The following is a 22,337-nucleotide window of genomic DNA, read 5'->3' on the forward strand; positions in this document are numbered from 1 at the left end:
ACGCAACACTTCCGTTCAGAAGAGCTAATACCGACAGGAAAAACGCTATTACACACGTCAGGGGAGAAAACGAGAAACGACCCGGCGCGTGATAAAAACACAAAGCCCCGCTCAAACGAAACTCCAGCCAACAGCAGTCCCACTTCTCCTGCCTCCCACACCAACTGTAACGCTGAGACACATTCCCACCTTCACCCCCCCGGAGCAAGAGGCACCAGCACACAGCGCGTTGCTGAACGACGCTTTGCCTTCCTTGTCGAAAATCACATTTGTATCGGATCCAAAGGTTAAGGCACGAGGCCCAGCAGCGGGAAGAAAATCGAAGGGCTATCAGAGGGATGTTTCCCCATGTAATACCAATCTATTCGTAGACCTTTGAGTGTCCTTGTACGGGATTGATTAATTCGTTTGCCGAAGGCGGGTTTCCAAGTAACCTGGGACTTCAGAGGTGTTGGCTTTCGGGCTACGAGGTTGCCCAGTTCTACCAGCATTTGAGAGCTGATCCAGGGGACGGCAAGGAAATTCTGGGACCCCGGTACTAGGAAGCACTTCACAATTTCAAGGAAGTGTCAGAGGAAGACCTCGAGACCAACCTTTCCCTGCGCAGCCGCACATGCAAGGGAAGCTTCCAGCCTTAGAGGAAGCTAGACACCAAGAGCTCTGCCCGGCCGGTACAGAGCACGGCACGTAAAACCCACACAGCAGACTCAGCGCACGTTGCGGAGGTGCCATTCACGCGCTGGCGACCATCGCAAAAGGTGATTGCCAAGACTGCGAACGGTGCGCTTGGGAACGTCCGTGGCTGCCCTCAGAATCCTAAGCGCCGCGTTAGACAAAAGAAGGGTAAACAAAATGAACGTACCTGAAAGGACACTTGGCCACCGTCCTCGGCAACGTGGTCGCCCGTGGCGACGAGCTCACCTGAAGCCTCAGCCGGCGGGCGGGCCGGGAGGGTGTCGCAGCAGCTGCCGGCCGACAAGCGGAGCTGGCTCTTGCGCGAGTCGGCGGTGAGCGACACCTCGTGCGAGTAGGAGCGCAGGAAGGCGCGGACGCCGTCGATGCCCACGAAGTGCGAGGCCGGCACGCCGCGCAAGGCGCCGCTGCCCGCCGCCAGCAGCTGCGAGCGGCGCCAGCGCCGCAGGCGCAGCGCCAGCAGCAGCAGCAGGAAGGCGAGGAAGAGGCAGGACACGGCCGCCACGGCCACCACCAGCCACCGCGTCAGGCTGCCGGCCGGCTCGCCCGGCGCCGCCGCCGCGCTGCCCAGCTCCGACAGCAGCTCGGCCACGCTCTCGGCCAGCACCACCGTCAGCGTGGCCGTGGCCGACAGCGCCGGCCGCCCGTGGTCCTTCACCACCACCACCAGGCTCTGCCGCGCCGCGTCGCGGGCCAGCGGGAAGCGCGCCGTCCGCACCTCGCCGCTGTGCAGCCCCACGCGGAACAGCCCCGGCTCCGTCGCCTTGGCCAGCTCGTACGACAGCCACGCGTTCTGACCCGCGTCCGCGTCCACCGCCACCACCTTGGCCACCAGCGCCCCGGGCTCCGCCGAGCGCGGCGCCAGCTCCACGCCCGACCAGCCCGCGCCCGGCGCCGCCGCCGCCGCCGCCGCCGGCGGGTACAGCACCTGCGGCGCGTTGTCGTTCTCGTCCACGATCACGAGCCGCACCGACACGTTGCTGCTCAGCGCCGGCGCGCCGCCGTCCTCCGCCCGCACCCACAGCCCCACCTCGCGCACCTCCTCGTAGTCGAAGGAGCGCAGCGCGTACAGCGCGCCCGTCTCCGCCTGCACCGACACGTAGGACGAGAGCGGCGCGCCCCGCACCCGCCCCTCCGACAGCCGGTACCGCACGCGCGCGTTCTGCCCCCAGTCCGCGTCCGCCGCCCGCACCGTCAGCACCAGCGCGCCCGCCGCGTTGTTCTCGGGCACACGGGCGCTGTAGCGCGCCTCCGCGAACACCGGCGCGTTGTCGTTCACGTCCAGCACCCGCAGCGCCAGCACCGCGCTGCTCCACAGCGCCGGCGACCCGCCGTCCGCCGCCCGCACCGTCACGTTGTACTCCGCCACCTCCTCCCGGTCCAGCTCCCTCGCCGTCACCACGCGGTAGTACTCCGCGAAGGACTTCTCCAGCCGGAACGGGAGGCTCTCGCCGATGCTGCACCGCACCTCGCCGTTCGCCCCCGAGTCCCGGTCCTGCACGTGCAGCAGGGCCACCACCGTCCCCGGCGGCGCGTCCTCAGAGATCGCGCTCAGCTGAGAAGTCACTGTCAGTTCGGGCGCGTTGTCGTTCACGTCTGTCACCGCGATCGCGACTTTCGCCGTGTCGAAAAGGACACCTCCATCATTTGCCTGCACCTCCAGTTCATGTGAGGAGATTTCCTCAAAGTCCAAATCGTCCTTAACGGATATTTCTCCTGTCTCAGAATCCAGGTGAAAAAGTTTCGACGCCCGGTCTGAAATTTTCTTAAAACTGTATTTCACGTCGCCGTTCAGCCCCTCGTCGGCGTCGGTGGCCGTGAGGGTGACGAGGGCGGAGCCCACGGGCACGTCCTCCGGCACACGCACCGTGTACTCCGCCTGGCTGAACACGGGCGCGTTGTCGTTCGCGTCCAGCACCGCCACGCGGATCCGCGCCGTGCCCGTCCGCGCCGGCTCCCCGCCGTCGCTCGCCCTCAGCACCAGCTCGTGAAACGCCGCCGCCTCCCGGTCCAGCGCCTTCGCCAGCACCAGCTCGGGACGCTGGTCCCCGCCGGGGCCCGCCTGCACGGCCAGCGAGAAGTGCTCGTCGCCGCTCAGCTCGTAGCTCTGCACCGAATTCCGTCCCGCGTCCGGGTCTTGCGCGTCCCGCAGGGGAAACCGCGACCCCGGGGCGGTCGTCTCGCTCAGTCTCAGCTCCGTTTCTGCCTCTCGGAAGCTGGGCGCGTTGTCGTTAATGTCCATGATCTCCACTTCGATTCCGTAAACCTTCATGTCCCCCTCCACTATCACCTCACAGCGCAGCTCGCATTGCTGCACACTCTCGCACAGCTGCTCTCTGTCTATCCTCTCCGCCGTCACCAAATGTCCCGTCTTCCCGTGAAGAGCGAAATACTGCGTCCTACCTCTGCCCACGATACGGACGCCGCGGTCGCGGGGCGCCGGCAGATCCAGCCCCAGGTCCTTGGCCACGTCGCCCACGAACGAGCCCTTCGGCATCTCCTCGGGAACCGCGTAGCGCAGCTGCCCCCACGCCGCCTCCCACGCCGCCGCCAGGACGCACCACAGCAGGGCTCGCTCCCGCCGGCCACAGCGCCTCCCCGCCGCGACCATCTCCGCCGCGGCCCCGCCGGCGCCGCACCACCGCCGGCAGCTCCCCGCCGCCGCCGCCCAACGGTCCCGTTACGGCTTCGGCTCCGGCTCCGGCTGCGTCTCCCGCTCCGGCTCCGGCCCCGGCTCGCCGCTCCCGGGCGCTGCCGCCGGCCCCTCCGCCTCGCTGCAGCACGGCTCCGCACCGCGGGGACGCTCGCAGACCGCCCGGCCGCCGAGCCAGCCAGCCAGCCAGCGAGCCAGCCGGGCCGCAGCGGGCGGGGCTGCCTGCAGCGCTCCGGCCTTCCTCTCGCTCCTCCTCGGTCAACAGCGGCGCCCGCAGCCTCCTCCCGGCACTGCAGGCACCGAGCGCTGCCGACCGCTGCCCGCCCTGCCTTTCCCACGGACACCTCGCGGGGACGGCGCCGTCGCCGCGGACACATCGCTTCCCGTCCGCCGGTGATCGCGGGCGTTGCCTTAAGCTCGAGACCATCTCTGCTCTCACGGTGCGACATCACCCTTCCCTTTCCGCAAGGTGATCGCAGCCAGGAAGAGGGCGGAGTCCTCCCGTCGATGTCTCATTTCTACCGCATGGCGAAAATTAATTCCTAATGGCGGTATATGTAAAGTAAAACAATTTTCCTTAATGCGACTTCTGGAATATTATTAGTCTTCTCCCGCTCGTCCAAAAGAAAAATCGCCCCCACGAATCTTTGTATCCGCCATGCTTGAATGACCGGTACACGGACAGCAAAAGCAAACGGGCTCTGAAACACAAAACGTGATATTCAGACCCTCCCCCGGAGAACCAGGGGTATCAGGCTCATTAATCCCCTCGGCAGGGACTTCTCTTTAACTACTCCCGTTCGCACGGAACACGGTCTAAATTAACTACTCCACCAGCACGGGCTGAGATGAGACATTTAAGGGCTGAAGAAGGTGGGGTCAGTCAGCTCAACCTGACGCTCTAAGCCCCCCAACCCCGTACAGCTCCTGAGGAGGTGGGGCCGCTCAGGCACCTGCCGCGCGCTCTGGGCTTTCTCCCTGGAAGACCTTCCCGGGAGCACAGTACAGGCGGAGGCTCCCCTGCTGCTCGAAAAACACTCTCTCCCACCCACCCCGGGTGCACCCACCTGCAGGGAACCTGGCCAGATTCAGCTGCTCGGCTGAGTTTATACACGTTTTATCCCAGTAACTCTGCGGCCTGAACGACCAGCAAGGGGCTTTCATTTTCTCAGAAATCACTGTGTGAAAAGATCGATGCTTATTCATCTAATTTTCGAATCTTCAGGTTGGTACGACACCTTTTCAAGAAAATAGTGTAGGACGGCAGGAGAAGACAAGTACAGCTGCACGCTCTAAAATACACGGTTTAGGTCCGAGCACCTCTCTTTGGGAAAAGGGAAAAGGAAAAGAAGACAGGCTCTGAAAGACACAAGGCTGTATTATTCTTTCTTGAGATCCCAGTCGACACCTTCACCTGCCTATGAAAGACAGATCAGGAACGGTAAAAAAGAGGGAACTACCACCCAGGGTGGAAGAAAGAAAAAGGAGAAGTAACTGCACAGAGAATCAACGCCCGGACGAATTAACCCGTCCCACCCGGGCTACCGTTGCTGCAGCAGCCTTACCCCAACAGATGGGCGACACTCTCCTGCTTCACCAGGGAGGAACGACCCGTAACTTCTCCTCTCACGGAGAAAGCACGCACCTTTCAGGAAGGAGAAATCTCCAACACCAAGCGTCAGCCCCATTTTCCCGACCCCATAGTGTAGAATCAGCGCGTCTCTTTTTACGCAGTACGGACCCGCCTTCACCCTCACTACCCTTTCAGGCAACACAAGCTTCGCAGTCCAAACTTCTCAGCTGACCCGCAACCTGCGACCGCCGACGAACCAAGAAGTGCCGTCGCCTACTGCCTGCTCTGAATGGAACGGCCTTACCCTGCTCGGCTCTCATTCCCACATGGAGACACGGACCAGCACTTGCCACCCACACCCCCCGGGGAAACCCAGGCGAAAGAGGGTGGAGGCTCAGAAAGGCCCAAGGATCTCAGTCGGCACAGAAAGGATCCGGCAGAACCATGACTAACGCATACCATTTTACAGAGCACGAGTTTTGTAGACAAAACGGCTCAGCTGGACCTGAACGCGCCATGAACCAAGAAGCGCCGTCACTGGCTACCTGCTCTGAGTGGGAAATGGGAAAAAGGCAGGGGTGTTTTGCCTTGTGGACGCCCAGCATCAGCAGAGCCCATCCCACCCACGAGCTTGTACCATTTCACCCAGCACAAGTGGAAGGGCAAGGACCTCCCCGCGGCGCCCAGCCGTCTGACAGCCGACGACGCAGGAAGCGCCGCTTCGCACCCTGCGTGCTGCCAAAGGAGCTGCCAAAAGAAGGGATCGTTTCATTCGTTCGTGGGAACAGAGATGGGCACTACCGGGCAAAGCAGAGAAGCGACGAGCCAAGAGCCCGCTACCGCCAGCGTGAGGTGAGGAAAGGCTGAGCGACGAGGACTGCGCGGGCGTACCGACCTGCGGTGCGTCGGGGTCCGCGGGCGGCTCTCCCGCGCCGGCGCTGCTGCTCGGGCTCCGCTTCCCGCAGGGCTCCCCGCCGAGAAGCTCCTCCGCGGGCAGGCTGGGCAGCGGCGGCGGCGGCGGCGGCAGCCAAGCGCCCTCGGCCACGGCGCGGCCCGGCGCCACGCACAGGTTGTAGGAGTAGGGCAAGGTGCCCTCGCAGAAGTCGGCCGGGAAGGCGGCGCCGGCCACGGAGAAGCGCTGCGCGCCCAGGCAGCGCAGGACGGCGGGCGGCCCGGCCCGGCGCACCCGCGCCAGCACGGCCAGCGCCACGCTCAGCAGGAACAGGGCGCAGAGGAGCGCCAGCGCCAGCACCAGGTAGAACTGCAGCTCCGCCGGCGAGTCGGCGCCCGCCGCCCGCTCGCTCAGCTCCGGCAGCGCCTCCTGCAAGCTCTCGGCCAGCACCACGTGCAGCGTGGCCGTGGCCGACAGCGCCGGCTGCCCGTGGTCCTTCACCACCACCACCAGCCGCTGCTTCGCCGCGTCCCTCTCCGACACGGCCCGCGCCGTCCGCACCTCGCCGCTGTGCAGCCCCACGCGGAACAGCGCCGGCTCCGGCGCCTGCACCAGCTCGTACGACAGCCACGCGTTGCGCCCCGCGTCCGCGTCCACCGCCACCACCTTGGCCACCACGTACCCGGCCTCGGCCGACCGCGGCACCACCTCGAACGGCGACCCCGACGCCCCCGCCCCCGCCCCCGCCCCCGCGCCCGCGCCCGCCGCCGGCCACAGCACCCGCGGCGCGTTGTCGTTGCGGTCCAGCACGAAGACGCGCACCGTCGCCGTCGAGCTCCGCGCCGGCGCCCCGCCGTCCTGCGCCCGCACCGCCACCGCGAACTCGCGGCACTGCTCGTAGTCGAAGGAGCGCTGCGCGTACACCGCGCCGCTCCGCGCCTCCACCGACACGTACGGCGCCGCGCCCGCCGCGCCCGCGCTGCCGCCCGCCAGCCAGTAGCTCACGCGCCCGTTGGCGCCCGCGTCCGCGTCCCGCGCGCGCACGCGCACCACCGCCGCGCCCGCCGCGTTGTTCTCCGCCACGTAGGCGCTGTAGGCGGCCTCCTCGAACACCGGCGCGTTGTCGTTCACGTCCGACACCTCCAGCACCAGCGCCGCGCGGCTGGACAGCGCCGGGCTGCCCCGGTCCCTGGCCACCACCGCCACCCGGTGCTCGGCCGCCTGCTCCCGGTCCAGCGCGCTCGCCGTCACCACCTTGTACGAGCCGCCCGACGACGCCACGATCGACAGCGGCGCCTCGCCCCGCAGCTCGCACGACACCTGCCCGTTCTCCCCGGAGTCCCGGTCCCGCACTTTCACCAGGGCCACCACCGTGCCGGGCGGCGCGTCCTCGGGCACCGGGCTCGACACCGACAACATCGTGATTTCGGGCGCGTTGTCGTTCTCGTCGCTGATGTCTATCTGCACTTCGCAGTGAGCCGTGAGCCCGCCGCCGTCCCTCGCCTCCAGGCCGAAGCTGTATGTCCTCTTCTCCTCGAAATCCAGGGGCCCCGCCGTCCTGACCTCGCCGCTGTCGCTGTCCACACTGAACAACGCGCGGACGCCGTCCGGGACGTTGCCGAAGGAGTAGGAGACCCGCCCGTTGGAGCCCGCGTCCGCGTCCGTGGCTCGCACCCGCAGCACCGGCGAGCCCGCCGGCACATTCTCCCGCACTCGCGCCTCGTACACGCTTTTACTGAACACGGGCGCGTTGTCGTTGGCGTCCGACACGTTGACGCGAACCTGCACAGTCCCGGACCTCACGGGGTCCCCGCCATCCACCGCCGTCAGCACCAGCTGAAAGGAGCTCTGCTTCTCGCGGTCCAGCGCTCTCTCCAGCACTAATTCCGGCTGCTTGCTCCCGCCCGGGCTCTCCTTCACGGCCAGACTGAAGGACGGGTTGCTAGTGAGCTCGTAAGTCAGCAGCGCGTTGCTGCCCACGTCCGCGTCTCGGGCCACCTCCAGCGGAAAACGCGCCCCGGGAAGGGTCAACTCGACGATCTCGAGGTCCAGCGCAGCCTTGCTGAAGGCCGGGGAATTGTCGTTCACGTCCTGGATGGCCACCTCGACGTGGAAAACGTTCAGCGGGTTCTGCACCAGCGCCTCGAAGCTGACGGAGCAGGACGCCGACTCGCCGCACATCTCCTCCCGGTCCAGCCTCTCGCTCACGTACAGGTTCCCGCTCTCCCCGCTCACCGTGAAGTATTGCTTCTCCGCGCTGAGCCGCAGCTTGCGTGCCGGCAGGTCCGCCGGGCTCAGCCCCAGGTCCCGCGCCAGCGGCCCCACCAGCGAGCCTCTGCCCAGCTCCTCGGGGATGGCGTAGCGGATCCGCTCCGGCGCCGCCCGGCAGCACAAGCACAGCAGCAAAGCGGGCAGCAGCACTCGCCCGGCCGCTCGCCGGCCGCTCTGCCGCTGCCTGCCCGCCATTCTCGGCGGCGCTCGCCGCGCTCCTCCCTCCTGCCGCTGCCCTCCCTCCCTCCCGGCCGCTCTCCGCAGCGAGCGCAGGGGCGGCCGAAGGGCAGCGAGCTCGCCGCCGCCTCGGACGCCGCCGCCGCTCCCCGCGCCGCGACGCCTCTCGCCTCTGCTGCCCGTGCCGCTGCCGCTCTGGCCGGCGCCGTGCGAGCCAGCAGCCTGCGGGGGCACGACGCTGCGCCGCCTCCGCCTCCGGCTCCGCCTCCGGCGCCGGCTGCGGCTCCGGCGCCGCTCCGCGTCGGCCAACAGCGGCACCCGGAGGCGCCGCGACGCCACCGCAGCCGCCTCATGGCCGCGCTCGCAGGGGCCCGGGCTTTTGACCGGGGCTGAGTGGCTGCGCCCACCCTTGGCGTCTCTCTTTTACTACAATCAGGAGGCGCAGAAGCACTTGCTTAACGCCACTCCAAAGGGTTTAAACCTGAGATACGCTGTCGGGTACTTTTAGGGCATCTCCTGGAGTCGCAATGAATGGTCGGCAGTAAATATTCATTTGGGGTAATCAATAAGCCATCAGAAACAGAATGAAGCAAAAGTCATTGCAGTCCTGTCATGCCAGACCTGCCAAGGGTTTCCGTCTTCCCTGCGGTTCTTCCTTTTACTCTCTTGTGTCTCTGATGTTTGTCCCACCGTTGATTTTCCTTGTAGGGAGCAGAACAATCGCACTGAGAAACGTATCACCCCAAAGGTAATGTGTAGAGCTCTCTGCTGAGATCACAGAACACCCTTCATTAATTTGTTTCTGATTCACAAAACAAGTTCCTTCTGTTACGTCTCCATATCTGATGGGGAAAGCCAGGTCAAGTCTTTCATAGAATCATAGAAAGGTTTAGGCTAGAAGGGACCTTTAAAGACCATCGAATCCACCCCTCTGACAAAGGCAGGGACACCCTTCAAAGGACCAGATTGCTCAAAGCCCCGTCCAACTTGACCTTGAGCACTCCCAATGGTGGCGCATACACAACTTCTCTGGACAGTGTGTTCCAGTGTCTCACCACCCTCATCATAAAACATTTCTTCTTTAAGTCCAATCAAAACCTAGCCTCGCTCAGTTTAAAACCATTGCCCCTTGTCCTGTCACGACAGGCCCTGGTAAAAACTCTTTCTTATAAGCCCCCCTTATATCTTGAAAAGGCTCACTAAGGCCTCCCCAGAGCCTTCTCGTCTCCAGGCTGAAAAACCTCAACTCTCTCAGCCCTGCTTCATAGCAGAGGTGTTCCAGACCTTTGACCAGTTTCATGGTCCTCCTCTGGACCTACTCTAACTCTGCTCCATATCCTTCTTTTAGTGTGGGCCCCAGAGCTGCACGCAGTACTCCAGGTGGGGTCTCATGAAAGCGGAGCAGAGGGAGAGAACCACCACGCTACTTGTTACCCAGGCCAGGAGACAATTGGGTTTCCTGGCAGCAAGCGCTCATTGCCAGCTCATGTCCCATTTGTCACCCACCACTACCCCCAAGTCCTTCTCCACAGGGCTGCTCTCAACCCATTCATCCCACAGTCTGCACTGAAACTGGGGACTGCCCCAAACCAGGTGCAGGACCTTGAACTTGGCCTTGTTGAACTTCATGAGGTTCGCACGGTCCCACTTCTCCAGCCTTGCAAGGTCGCTCTGGATGGCATCCCTTGCCTCCAGCAAATTAACAGCACCACTCAGCTTGGTGTCCTCTGCAAACTCATTGAGGGTGCACTCATTCCCACACTCTATGAAGATACTAAATAGTACTGGCCCTGGTGCGGACCCTCGAGGGACACCACACGTTACTGGTTTCCACTTGGACATTGAGCCATTGACTATAACTCAGGGAAAGGTATTCCTTCAAGGAAGATGTCATATGTCATCCAGGCTAGTGGACCACCATGGAGAGGGGTATCCAGTACCTGAGGGAATTAGCTGTGCTGGAGGTGGTTTATGGTGACCTGAAAAACAAGCAGCTATGCAAAGATCCAGATGAAGTCAAGTGCACACGACCCATGTGGCAGAAGTTTGTAAGGAGCGCACCATTGTCGTATGCCAAGTCATTGGCAGTGATGGCCTGGAAAGACGGAGAGGGACAAACAGTGCATGAATTGGCTGGTTAACTCCGGCAATATGAAGAAAGTCTCTCTTCCTCCCTCGTCTTGGCTGTGGAGAAACTGTCCCGGAAGCTCCAGCAACTTGAAGAGGGTAGGTCCTACTCCCCACCTGTACGGACCAGTATCTCGGCTATTAGGAGTCAGCGTTCTTTTGCTCAAGAGAGAGGCTATAAAGGGTACACACCACAGGGCACCCTATGGTTTTACCTGCGTGACGACGGAGAGGACATGAGAAAGTGGGATGGAAAGCCCACCTCAGCCCTAGAGGCACGGGTACGTGAGTTGCAAGGAAAAGCAATCACAAAAGGGGGTTCTTCCAGGAAAATTGCTGCTCCAGTTTCCAGCGGGCAGTTCCCCAGGCAGAGTAGAAGGACCCATCTTACTTCTGCTCTTAATGAAGAGACTTCTGACTCGTATTTACAGGAACTGAGAAACGAATACTATGACGAGGACTAGAGGGGCCCTGCCTCCAGCCAGGTGGAGGAAAGGGACAACCGGGTTTACTGGACTGTGTGGATTCGGTGGCCTGGCACATCGGACCCACTGGTGTATAAGGCTCTAGCAGACACCGGTGCACAGTGTACCCTAATGCCATCAAGCTATACGGGGGCAGAACCCATCTGTATTTCTGGGGTGACGGGGGGACGCCAACAGCTAACTGTATTGGAAGCCGAAGTGAGTCTAACTGGGAGTGAGTGGCAGAAGCACCCCATTGTGACTGGCCCAGGGGCTCCGTGCACCCTTGGCATAGACTGCCTCAGGAGAGGGTATTTCCAGGACCCAGAAGGGTACCGGTGGGCTTTTGGTATAGCTGCCTTGGAGGCGGAAGACATTAAACTGCTGTCTACCTTGCCTGGTCTCTCAAAGGACCCTTCTCTTCTGGGGTTGCTGAAGGTCGAAGACCAACAGGTGCCAATCGCTACCACCACACTGCACCGGTGCCAATATCGCACCAACCGAGTCTGCCTGATTCCCATCCATAACCTGATTCTTCAACTGGAGAGCCACGGAGTGATCAGCAAGACTCGCTCACCCTTTAACAGTCCCATATGGCCAGTGCAAAAGGCTAATGGAGAGTGGAGACTAACAGCAGACTATTGTGGCCTGTAACAAAGTCATGCCACTGCTGAGTGCTGCTGTGCCGGACATGCCTGAACTTCAATACCAACTGGAGTCAAAGGCAGCCAAGCGGTATGCCACAAGTGATATCGCTAAGGCGTTTTTCTCAATCCCTTTGGCAGCAGAGTGCAGGCCACAGTTTGCTTTCACTTGGAGGGGCGTCCAGTACACCTGGAACCGACTGCCCCAGGGCTCGAAACACAGCCATTTGCCATGGACTGATCCAGACTGCACTGGAACAGGGTGAGGCTCCACAACACCTGCAACACATTGATGACATCATTGTGTGGGGCAACACAGCAGGAGAAGTTTTTCAAAGAGGGAAGAAAAGAGTCCAAATCCTTCTGAAAGGCGGTTTTGCCATCAAACAAAGCAAGGTGAAGGGACCTGCACAGGAGATCCAGTTTTGAGGAATAAAATGGCAAGATGGACGTTGTCAGATCCCAATGGATGTGATCAACAAAATAACAGCCACGCCTCCACCAACAAGCAAAAAGGAAACACAAGCTTGCTTAGGCGTTGTGGGTTTTGGAGAATGCATATTCCAAATTACAGTCTGATCGTAAACCCCCTCTATCAAGTGACCCGGAAGAAGAACCATTTCAAATGGGGCCCTGAGCAACGACAAGCTTCTGAACAAATCAAAGAGGAGACAGTTCATGCAGTAGCCCTGGGGCCAGTCCGGGCAGGACAAGATGTAAAAAATGTGCTCTCCACCGCAGCCAGGGAGAATGGCCCTACCTGGAGGCTCTGGCAGAAAGCACCAGGGGAGACTCGAGGTCGACCCCTGGGGTTTTGGAGTCGGGGATACAGAGGATCCGAGGCCCGCTATACTCCAACTGAAAGAGACATACTGGCAGCATATGAAGGGGTTTCAGCTGCTTCGGAAGTCACTGGTACTGAAGCACAGCTCCTCCTGGCACCCCGACGGCCGGTGCTGGGCTGGAAGTTCAAAGGGAGGGTCCCCTGTACGCATCATGCAACTGATGCTACGTGGAGTAAGTGGGTCGCACTGACCACACAACGGGCTCGAATAGGAACCCCAGTCGCCCAGGAATCTTGGAAGTGATCATGGATTGGCCAGAAGGCAAAGATTTTGGAATATCGCCAGAGGAGGAGGTGACGCGTGCTGAGGAGGCCCCACTGTATAATAAACTACCAGCAAATGAGAAACAATATGCTCTGTTCACTGATGGGTCCTGTCGTCTTGTGGGAAAGCATCGGAGGTGGAAAGCGGCTGTATGGAGTCCCATGAGACAAGTTGTAGAAACTGCTGAAGGAGAAGGTGAATTTGCAGAAGTAAAGGCCATCCAGCTGGCTTTAGACACTGCTGACCGAGAAAAGTGGCCAGTGCTCTCTCTCTATGCTGACTCATGGACGGTGGCAAATGCCCTGTGGGGGTGGTTACAGCAATGGAAGTGGAGCAATTGGCAGCGCAGAGGCAAACCCATCTGGGCTGCCGCATTGTGGCAAGATATTGCTGCCCGGGTAGAGAACCTGGTTGTAAAAGTCCGTGAAGTAGATGCTCACGTACCCAAGAGTCGATATCCTTCTTGTAGTGTGGGCCCCAGAGCTGCACGCAGTACTCCAGGTGGGGTCTCATGAAAGCGGAGCAGAGGGAGACAACCACCACGCTTCTTGTTACGCAGCCCAGGATATGACTGTGTTTCCTGGCAGCAAGCGCTCGTTGCCAGCTCATGTCCCATTTGTCCACCCAAACCAGGCACAGGACCTTGTTGAAATTCATGGCCCCACTTCTCCAGCCTTGCAAGGTCGCTCTGGATGGCATCCCTTGCCTCCAGTGAATCAACGGCACCACTCAGCTTGGTGTCCTCTGCAACCTCGTTGAGGGTGCACTCATTCCCACACTCTATGAAGATACTAAATAGTACTGGCCCTGGTGCGGACCCTCGAGGGACACCACATGTTACTGGTTTCCACTTGGACATTGAGCCATTGACTATAACTCTTTGGACGCAGCTGTCCAGACACTTCCTCATCCATCTAAGAGCCCACCTGTCAAACCCACCTCTCTCCAACTGAGTGGCCAGCATGTTATGGGGGACTGTCGGGGGGACACCCTGCACGCGTTCTCCCACTCAGCCCCCGTCTCTTCATGGAAACCTTGGCGGGGCGCGGTTGCCACTCTGCACTTTGAGGACTGCGGTAGAGATGGTCTTGCTTTCTTTCGCTACAGACAAGTGTGCCCCTGGGAGCACACGTCTGCCTGTGAAAGCCTTCCTCTTTACAGCTGTCAACATCAAAGGTGTGTACGGGAACTGCACCTGCACGCAGACAACTGCAACAGATGGGACCTTCCACATTTGATCAGACACCCCGAGGCCGAGCCGTAGCTCATGACAACAAGCAAGGCAAGAGTTAGAAACATACAGGAATGAAGGGATCGGGTGGAATAGCATTTCTGAGGCCAAACTTATTGAGCAGAAGCAACTCAAATTCCATGGTACTCCATTAGGCACACGCTTGTGTTAACTATGGCAAGCAAGGAAATGACCAGCTGTTCTTCTATAGCCCCCCACCCCCGAGCTCCCCTGTCTTCTCTCCAACCCTACACACCTTGCGGGTTTGCTTCTCACCTGCTCACAACTGCCAAAAACACATCGTGGGAGGATCATGCACTACCATCACACCAAGAAGGGAGGTACATTTCTCTGCTCAAGAGCAGTCTCAGAAGAAAAAGAAGGGTTCTAAAGCACACGAATGATAAACGGCCAAAATAAAAGCAGAGCCGTCGTCCAGCAGAGAATGGGTCATCAGACTCACGGTTTAGGGGGAACCTCCTCCCCTCTTTTATCACACGCACTGTTCCACAGAGGTGCGACTTCTACTAAGGTCGTGTTTACATCTATTCCCCCCAACAATAACAGAACACAAAGATACCCTCACATCTCCTGCCCTTCACACCCGCTGCAGCAAGACCAAGAGGCACTACCACATGGCGCATTGCTAAGCGAAGTGATGCTGATAAACACCTGTAAAGCTACAGACGTATGAGACCAGGTAACGAAAAGCAAAAACATAACTCAGACAAGCAAGGCAAGGAAGCTTTCAAAGAGAAAGTGTTGTCAGAGAAACTCACTGGGAAGTCTTCTTGGTCTTCACTGCGGGTGTTGAAATTCATCCCTGAGAGCACCTGGGAGTCACTGAGGTCTCAAGCACAAGTGCGGCCCTAAAGTCTTGCTCTGGACAACATAGCAGGGGGCTTCAGTTGAAGAAATAGTCAGCAGCTCATGTGGCCTGCTCATCTCCCACAGGTATGAAGCCCTTTAGTTGCACCACGGACAATACCCAATATTTTGACTGTGCATCAGCCACATGGGAAAGAGCATTTCATTCGGTGACATTTTAGGGATAGAGAAGTGTATCCATGTCTTTCTCTTGGCAGCTGAACACCTTCAAGGTAGGGATGGTGTGCTGGTTTCAGCAGGGATAGAGTTAATCTCCTTCCTAGTAGCTGGAACAGTGCTGTGGTTTGGATTTAGGACGAGAACAAAGTTAATAACACACCGATGTTTTATTTTTTGCTGGGTAGTTCTTACACTAGTGAAGGACTTTTCAGCTTCTCATGCTCTGCCGACTGGGAGGGCTGGAGGTGCACGGGGGGCTGGGAGGGGGGCACAGCCAGAACAGCTGACCCTAACTGCCCAAAGGGATATTCCATACCATGTGACGTCATGCTCAGTATATTAAGCTGGGGGAAGAAGAAGGAAGGGGGGGACGTTCGGAGTGATGGCGTTTGTCTTACCAAATAACCATTACGCGTGATGGAGCCCTGCTTTCCTCAAGATGGCTGAACACCTGCCTGCCCATGGGAAGTAGTGAATGAATTCCTTGTTTCGCTTTGCTTGCGTGCGCAGCTTTTGCTTTCCCTATTAAACTATCTTTATCTCAACCCACAAGTTTTCTCACTTTTACCCTTCCAATTCTCTTCCCCATCCCACTGGAGGGGGAATGAGCAAGCGGCTGGGTGTTGCTTAGTTGCCGGCTGAGGTTAAACCACAACAGACGGAAACTGCTTCCCCAGCCCAACAGTTACAAAACATCTTTTAAGGTTTCAAGGGTCACCAGCCACAATGAGGCCCCACCTTAGACCTGGACAACAAAGGCGGCAAGAATGGGAAACCTACGGAAGTGAAGGCATCACAGCTTGACGTTTCAGATTATGTCAGCTCTAGAAGGTACACAAGAAGGGTATCTCGTTGGTAACAAGTCCACAGGAGACTCACACAGGAGCTCACACCAAAGACCACAGCCACGGATCCTCAACGCAATTTCTTTGGACAATAAGAAAGGGAAAATGCACAGAACCACAACTGTGGGACCCATATAACAACTAGGACAAACTGAACCTTGACACCTAAATGTTCTTGCAGACATTTCAAATTATACCACAGCAAACTTTCTCCCCTGCCCCGTCTCTGGACAGACAGAATTTTTCACCCTGCCCAAACGTTACGCAACAGGAAAGCTACGTTTGCAGACAGACACCACTGAAAGAAAAGTTGCACGCACAGCTTCGCCTCCTCTCAGAACAAGGATCACCACACGGATGCATGCAAAGACATTTCTCTGCTCGCACACTACCTCAAAGAAACGTAAAATGGTCTCAGGTGCATAAGCGATATGCAGCTCCGACAAAGGCCCGGTCACCAAAGTATCAACTCAAAGACACCATCATCCTTCTTCAACACTTTGGGCAACTTGGAAGATACACGACTCTCAAATCTCAACGTAAATTGTACGTCCATGCTCAAGAACCGCCATTGACGCGAAGCAGCATGCAACAGGAAAGCAAACTGATGAACCCACAGCTTGGCCAGCTGGAATCTGAGCAGTGTGATAGCCAAAAATAAGACACCTTCAGACTCACTTTATGTATTCCAGCAACGAGCCCTGGGCATTAACAAGACACGTGCCTTGTCTCCACCAGTAACTCCTCACACACAGCGCCCCCAAGACAGAGACCCCTCCAGCCCTTCACAGCTTGCATGCTTGTCAATGATTTTCATGATTTGCAGATAGACTCCGTCAAAAGAAAAGCTGCACAGACAACTTCTCCTTACCATGGATAACGTTTGACTTCTCACCGCGTGTCTGTGACAAGCAAGAGCATTTCTTCCAGTAACGTTTTAAGGAAACACGTCTACGAAAGCCTTTCTCTTTACAGCTGTAAACATGAAAGGCGCGTACGGGACAGCCAGACAAACCGTGTAACAGATGTGATCTTCCACACATTATCAGAGACAACGGCCCCCCTTCCGAGCATTACAACGAGCAAGGCAAGAACTTCACACCTGCAGGTGTGAAGGAAGGCATCAGAACATACCCTTCTAGAGTATGGCACTTAGAGTAGGTACACAGTTCAGGTGTTTCGTAGGCAGTGGATACACGGTTTGCTCTTCCCAAAGCTCCCATGATGGCATTTGTCATAAGCACACAATCAAGCTGCTAGTTAAGAATTGAGGACAACCTGCAAACACACAGGAGGAACCTCCCAGGGCTCCCAGTAGAGCTGGAGTGACATGTCTTAGGCCAAACTTACTTGGGAAGCCAGACCTCACGTTGCATGATCCTACAGCTGGGCATTAATCGGGGAAAGGAGAGAACTATAGCTCTTGTGTCCTTCAACAGCCCCTCACGAACAGCTCCCACGACTCGCACCTCCAACCCTTCACAACGTGCACTGTGTTCTTTGACCAATTCATGGCAATTACGAGGCGTTCTGCACATGCATCATCGTTCTACATGCACAGTTATTGCACTAATACTTCGTGATAGGAGGACTACCATTGCCTTTTAGGAAAGTTAATCTACGATCATCGCATCAATGGCACAGGCCTTGGCACCAGGTGTGAAATCAAACCATTGCTCAGCCAAAACCACGTTGAACCACCCATTTGCATAGTTGGAAGCCAGCCTCTCTCCCTCCTTGCTCTGCATTCACGGCCTTTACCTGCACCACGGACAATACCCAATATATTGGCCCTATAGCGGACACAGGCAAAAAAGCATGTCATTCGGTGACATTTTAGGGATATGGAAGTGTATCAATGTCTTTGTCTTGGCAGCTGAACACCTTCAAGGTAGGGATGGAAACGGCTCCCCCAGCCTGGTAATATTAACCACAACTATGGGACCCACACAACAACTAGGAGAAACCAAACATTGACACCTACCTTTTACACATTTCCTACTATACCACAGCAAACTCTTCCACCTGCCCTGTCTCCGTGCAGACAGAATGCTTCGGCGTGCTCAAACATCACGCAGCAGGGAGGCTAACTTTGCAGACAGACGTCACTGAAAGAAGTGTTTCACACACAGCTTCTCCTTACGGAGAACAAGGCTCACAACACGGATGCATGCATAGAGACTTCTCTGCTCATCACACTCATTTGAAGAAACGTAAAGTGTTCTGAAGGCCAGAAGCAATATGCAGCTCACGTAAAGACTCAGTCGACAGCATCAGCTCAAAGACACCGTCGTTCTTCCTCAGCACATGGGCAATGCAAAAGATATGTGACTCTGCAACCGTTAATGCAATGTTTGTGTCTACGCCCAATAACTACCGTTCACAGGAAAAGCTGTATCCAACATGACAGTGCCTAAAATGAGCAACTTCCTCAGCCATGCTTCAAATAACAAGCCCCAAACCCAGAAATTCCTGACAAAAATACCCTCCCGTCTCCTACACTCCCACCAATTTTAATACCGACAAAACATCAGCCGTTACTTCATAGGAGCAAGAGCCGTTATATTAATATTAATTAATATTAAAGCACCGCCCAGCCAGACGGAGCGTACAACCCCCTTTTTTCCTGCTTCGACGCCAGCCTCTCTTGCTGATCTTGCACTGACTTCTCACCATGGGTCTGTGACAAGCAAGAGCACTGATGAGCACTAGTGACACTTTCAGACACAGTATCAGACACACGGAGGCCCACCTTGACCTCATCATGACAAGCAAGGCAAGAATTTAAGTACCCTTCCCAGGGAACAGCACGCAATAGGAAAGCAAACTGATGAACCCACAACTTCTCCAGTCGGAGTCCGAGCAAGGTGATACCCAAAAATATGACACCTTCAGGCTCATTTCCAGAAGGCCAGCAAGAAGCCCTGGGAACCCACAAAACACATGCCATGTCTCCACCGCTACCTCCTCACACACAGCACCCCCAAGACTCTCCTCAAACCCTGCACAGATCGCACCGTGGTCCTTGACCTGCATCATTTCCAGATAGACTCCACCCAAAGAAAAGTTGCACAGACGACGTCTCCTTTACCACGAATAACGTATGACTTCTTACCGTGTGTATTTGGCAAGCAAGAACATTTCCTCCAGTAACAATTTGAGGAGACACGTCTGTGAAAGTGTTTCCTATGAAAACGAGCAAGGCAAGAAGCAAAAACATGCAAAACCAGAAGGAGCGTAACATACTCTTCTAGGTGATGGCACTTAGAGTAGATGCGTCATGAAGGTGTTTAGTAGGTAATGAAAACACTGCTGGCTCCTCCCAAAGCTCCCATTATGGCACTTCTCATAAGTACATAATTCGGCTGTTAATTAAGAACATCACAACAACCTGCAAACACACAGGAAGCGCCTCGCAGGGCTCCCAGTACAGCCGGAACAACGTGTCTCAGGCCAAACTTACCTGGGAAGGTGAAACTCGCATTGCGTGAAACTACAGCTGGGCACTGAACAGGGAAAGGAGCAAACCGTATCTCTTCCGTAATTCAACAGCCCCCCACGACCAGCTCCCACAATTCTCATCTCCAACCCCTCACCGCTTGCGTGGGGCTCTTTAACCCTCGTAATTTGCAAGAACTTCTTCTCCGCAAGAGACCGCTTCCCCAGACCACTTCCCTGTAACGTGTACCACGGTCAGGCCCTGGATGTCTACCAGGAGGAGGAGCGGTGCATTTTCTGAGAGGTTTGAAACCGCAGAGATGATACAGACGTCGATGCGCCTCTTCTGCTACGTTTACATCCACTTCTCATCTACTTCCCCCACCAGGAAAAGGACAGCACACCACCGTAGCCTCGCTTCTCCCACCTCCCACACCACCTATAAGGCTGATGAAAACTCCAGCAAATGCCCTAAATGAGCAATAGGCGCCAACACACAGAGCCTCTGCCCACGCAGCTACGCCTCGCCTCACCTGCACGCACGGAGGAGAGGTAACGGGAAGAGAAAAACAACCCAGGCTACGGAGAAAGGAAAGGCAGGGGAGCCTGGTCAGAGGAACTCACCGGGGGAGCGGCGGGGTCCGCGCGGCGGGCGCCGGCAGGGTCCTCCCCGAGCAGCGGCGCGGGCTCGTCGGGCGGCGGGCGGGCCGGGAGGGTGTCGCAGCAGCTGCCGGCCGACAAGCGGAGCTGGCTCTTGCGCGAGTCGGCGGTGAGCGACACCTCGTGCGAGTAGGAGCGCAGGAAGGCGCGGACGCCGTCGATGCCCACGAAGTGCGAGGCCGGCACGCCGCGCAAGGCGCCGCTGCCCGCCGCCAGCAGCTGCGAGCGGCGCCAGCGCCGCAGGCGCAGCGCCAGCAGCAGCAGCAGGAAGGCGAGGAAGAGGCAGGACACGGCCGCCACGGCCACCACCAGCCACCGCGTCAGGCTGCCGGCCGGCTCGCCCGGCGCCGCCGCCGCGCTGCCCAGCTCCGACAGCAGCTCGGCCACGCTCTCGGCCAGCACCACCGTCAGCGTGGCCGTGGCCGACAGCGCCGGCCGCCCGTGGTCCTTCACCACCACCACCAGGCTCTGCCGCGCCGCGTCGCGGGCCAGCGGGAAGCGCGCCGTCCGCACCTCGCCGCTGTGCAGCCCCACGCGGAACAGCCCCGGCTCCGTCGCCTTGGCCAGCTCGTACGACAGCCACGCGTTCTGACCCGCGTCCGCGTCCACCGCCACCACCTTGGCCACCAGCGCCCCGGGCTCCGCCGAGCGCGGCGCCAGCTCCACGCCCGACCAGCCCGCGCCCGGCGCCGCCGCCGCCGCCGCCGCCGGCGGGTACAGCACCTGCGGCGCGTTGTCGTTCTCGTCCACGATCACGAGCCGCACCGACACGTTGCTGCTCAGCGCCGGCGCGCCGCCGTCCTCCGCCCGCACCCACAGCCCCACCTCGCGCACCTCCTCGTAGTCGAAGGAGCGCAGCGCGTACAGCGCGCCCGTCTCCGCCTGCACCGACACGTAGGACGAGAGCGGCGCGCCCCGCACCCGCCCCTCCGACAGCCGGTACCGCACGCGCGCGTTCTGCCCCCAGTCCGCGTCCGCCGCCCGCACCGTCAGCACCAGCGCGCCCGCCGCGTTGTTCTCGGGCACACGGGCGCTGTAGCGCGCCTCCGCGAACACCGGCGCGTTGTCGTTCACGTCCAGCACCCGCAGCGCCAGCACCGCGCTGCTCCACAGCGCCGGCGACCCGCCGTCCGCCGCCCGCACCGTCACGTTGTACTCCGCCACCTCCTCCCGGTCCAGCTCCCTCGCCGTCACCACGCGGTAGTACTCCGCGAAGGACTTCTCCAGCCGGAACGGGAGGCTCTCGCCGATGCTGCACCGCACCTCGCCGTTCGCCCCCGAGTCCCGGTCCTGCACGTGCAGCAGGGCCACCACCGTCCCCGGCGGCGCGTCCTCAGAGATCGCGCTCAGCTGGGAAGTCACTGTCAGTTCGGGCGCGTTGTCGTTCACGTCTGTCACCGCGATCGCGACTTTCGCCGTGTCGAAAAGGGCCCCGCCATCATGTGCCTGCACCTCCAGCTCGTAGGAGTCGCCTTCCTCGAAGTCCAGGCTCCGCAGCAGCGTGATCGCTCCCGTCCCGGCCTCCAGCTGGAAAATCTGCGATGCCATGTCCGTGGCTTTCTTCAGCGAGTATTTCACGTCGCCGTTCAGCCCCTCGTCGGCGTCGGTGGCCGTGAGGGTGACGAGGGCGGAGCCCACGGGCACGTCCTCCGGCACACGCACCGTGTACTCCGCCTGGCTGAACACGGGCGCGTTGTCGTTCGCGTCCAGCACCGCCACGCGGATCCGCGCCGTGCCCGTCCGCGCCGGCTCCCCGCCGTCGCTCGCCCTCAGCACCAGCTCGTGAAACGCCGCCGCCTCCCGGTCCAGCGCCTTCGCCAGCACCAGCTCGGGACGCTGGTCCCCGCCGGGGCCCGCCTGCACGGCCAGCGAGAAGTGCTCGTCGCCGCTCAGCTCGTAGCTCTGCACCGAATTCCGTCCCGCGTCCGGGTCGTGAGCCTCGGCCAGGGGAAACCGCCACCCCGGGGCGGTCATCTCGCTCATTCTCAGCTCCGTTTCTGCCTCTCGGAAGCTGGGCGCGTTGTCGTTAATGTCCGTGATCTCCACTTCGATTCCGTAAATCTTCATGTCCCCCTCCACTATCACCTCACAGCGCAGCACGCATTGCTGCACCAGCCGGCACAGCTGCTCTCTGTCTATCCTCTCCGCCGTCACCAAATGTCCCGTCTTCCCGTGAAGAGCGAAATACTGCGTCCGACCTCTGCCCAAGATGCGGAGGCCGCGGTCGCGGGGCGCCGGCAGGTCCAGCCCCAGGTCCTTGGCCACGTCGCCCACGAACGAGCCCTTCGGCATCTCCTCGGGAACCGCGTAGCGCAGCTGCCCCCACGCCGCCTCCCACGCCGCCGCCAGGACGCACCACAGCAGGGCTCGCTCCCGCCGGCCACAGCGCCTCCCCGCCGCGACCATCTCCGCCGCGGCCCCGCCGGCGCCGCACCACCGCCGGCAGCTCCCCGCCGCCGCCGCCCAACGATCCGGCTGCGTCTCCCGCTCCGGCTCCGGCCCCGGCTCGCCGC

General features: G+C 59.3%; 3 pseudogenes; all 3 read right to left on the bottom strand.

Moving 5' to 3' along the window:
* Nucleotides 1–587: 587 nt before the first annotated feature.
* LOC143166245 (protocadherin gamma-A10 pseudogene) lies at nucleotides 588–3,304 on the bottom strand (annotated as a pseudogene).
* A 1,421-nt stretch (nucleotides 3,305–4,725) lies between these two features.
* On the bottom strand, nucleotides 4,726–19,210 carry LOC143166246 (protocadherin gamma-B5 pseudogene; annotated as a pseudogene).
* Nucleotides 19,211–19,743: 533 nt separating this feature from the next.
* LOC143166247 (protocadherin gamma-A10 pseudogene) lies at nucleotides 19,744–22,230 on the bottom strand (annotated as a pseudogene).
* Nucleotides 22,231–22,337: the final 107 nt, after the last annotated feature.

The sequence above is a fragment of the Aptenodytes patagonicus genome, chromosome 12 (assembly GCF_965638725.1).
Source record: "Aptenodytes patagonicus chromosome 12, bAptPat1.pri.cur, whole genome shotgun sequence".
Classification (NCBI taxonomy): Eukaryota; Metazoa; Chordata; class Aves; order Sphenisciformes; family Spheniscidae; genus Aptenodytes; species Aptenodytes patagonicus.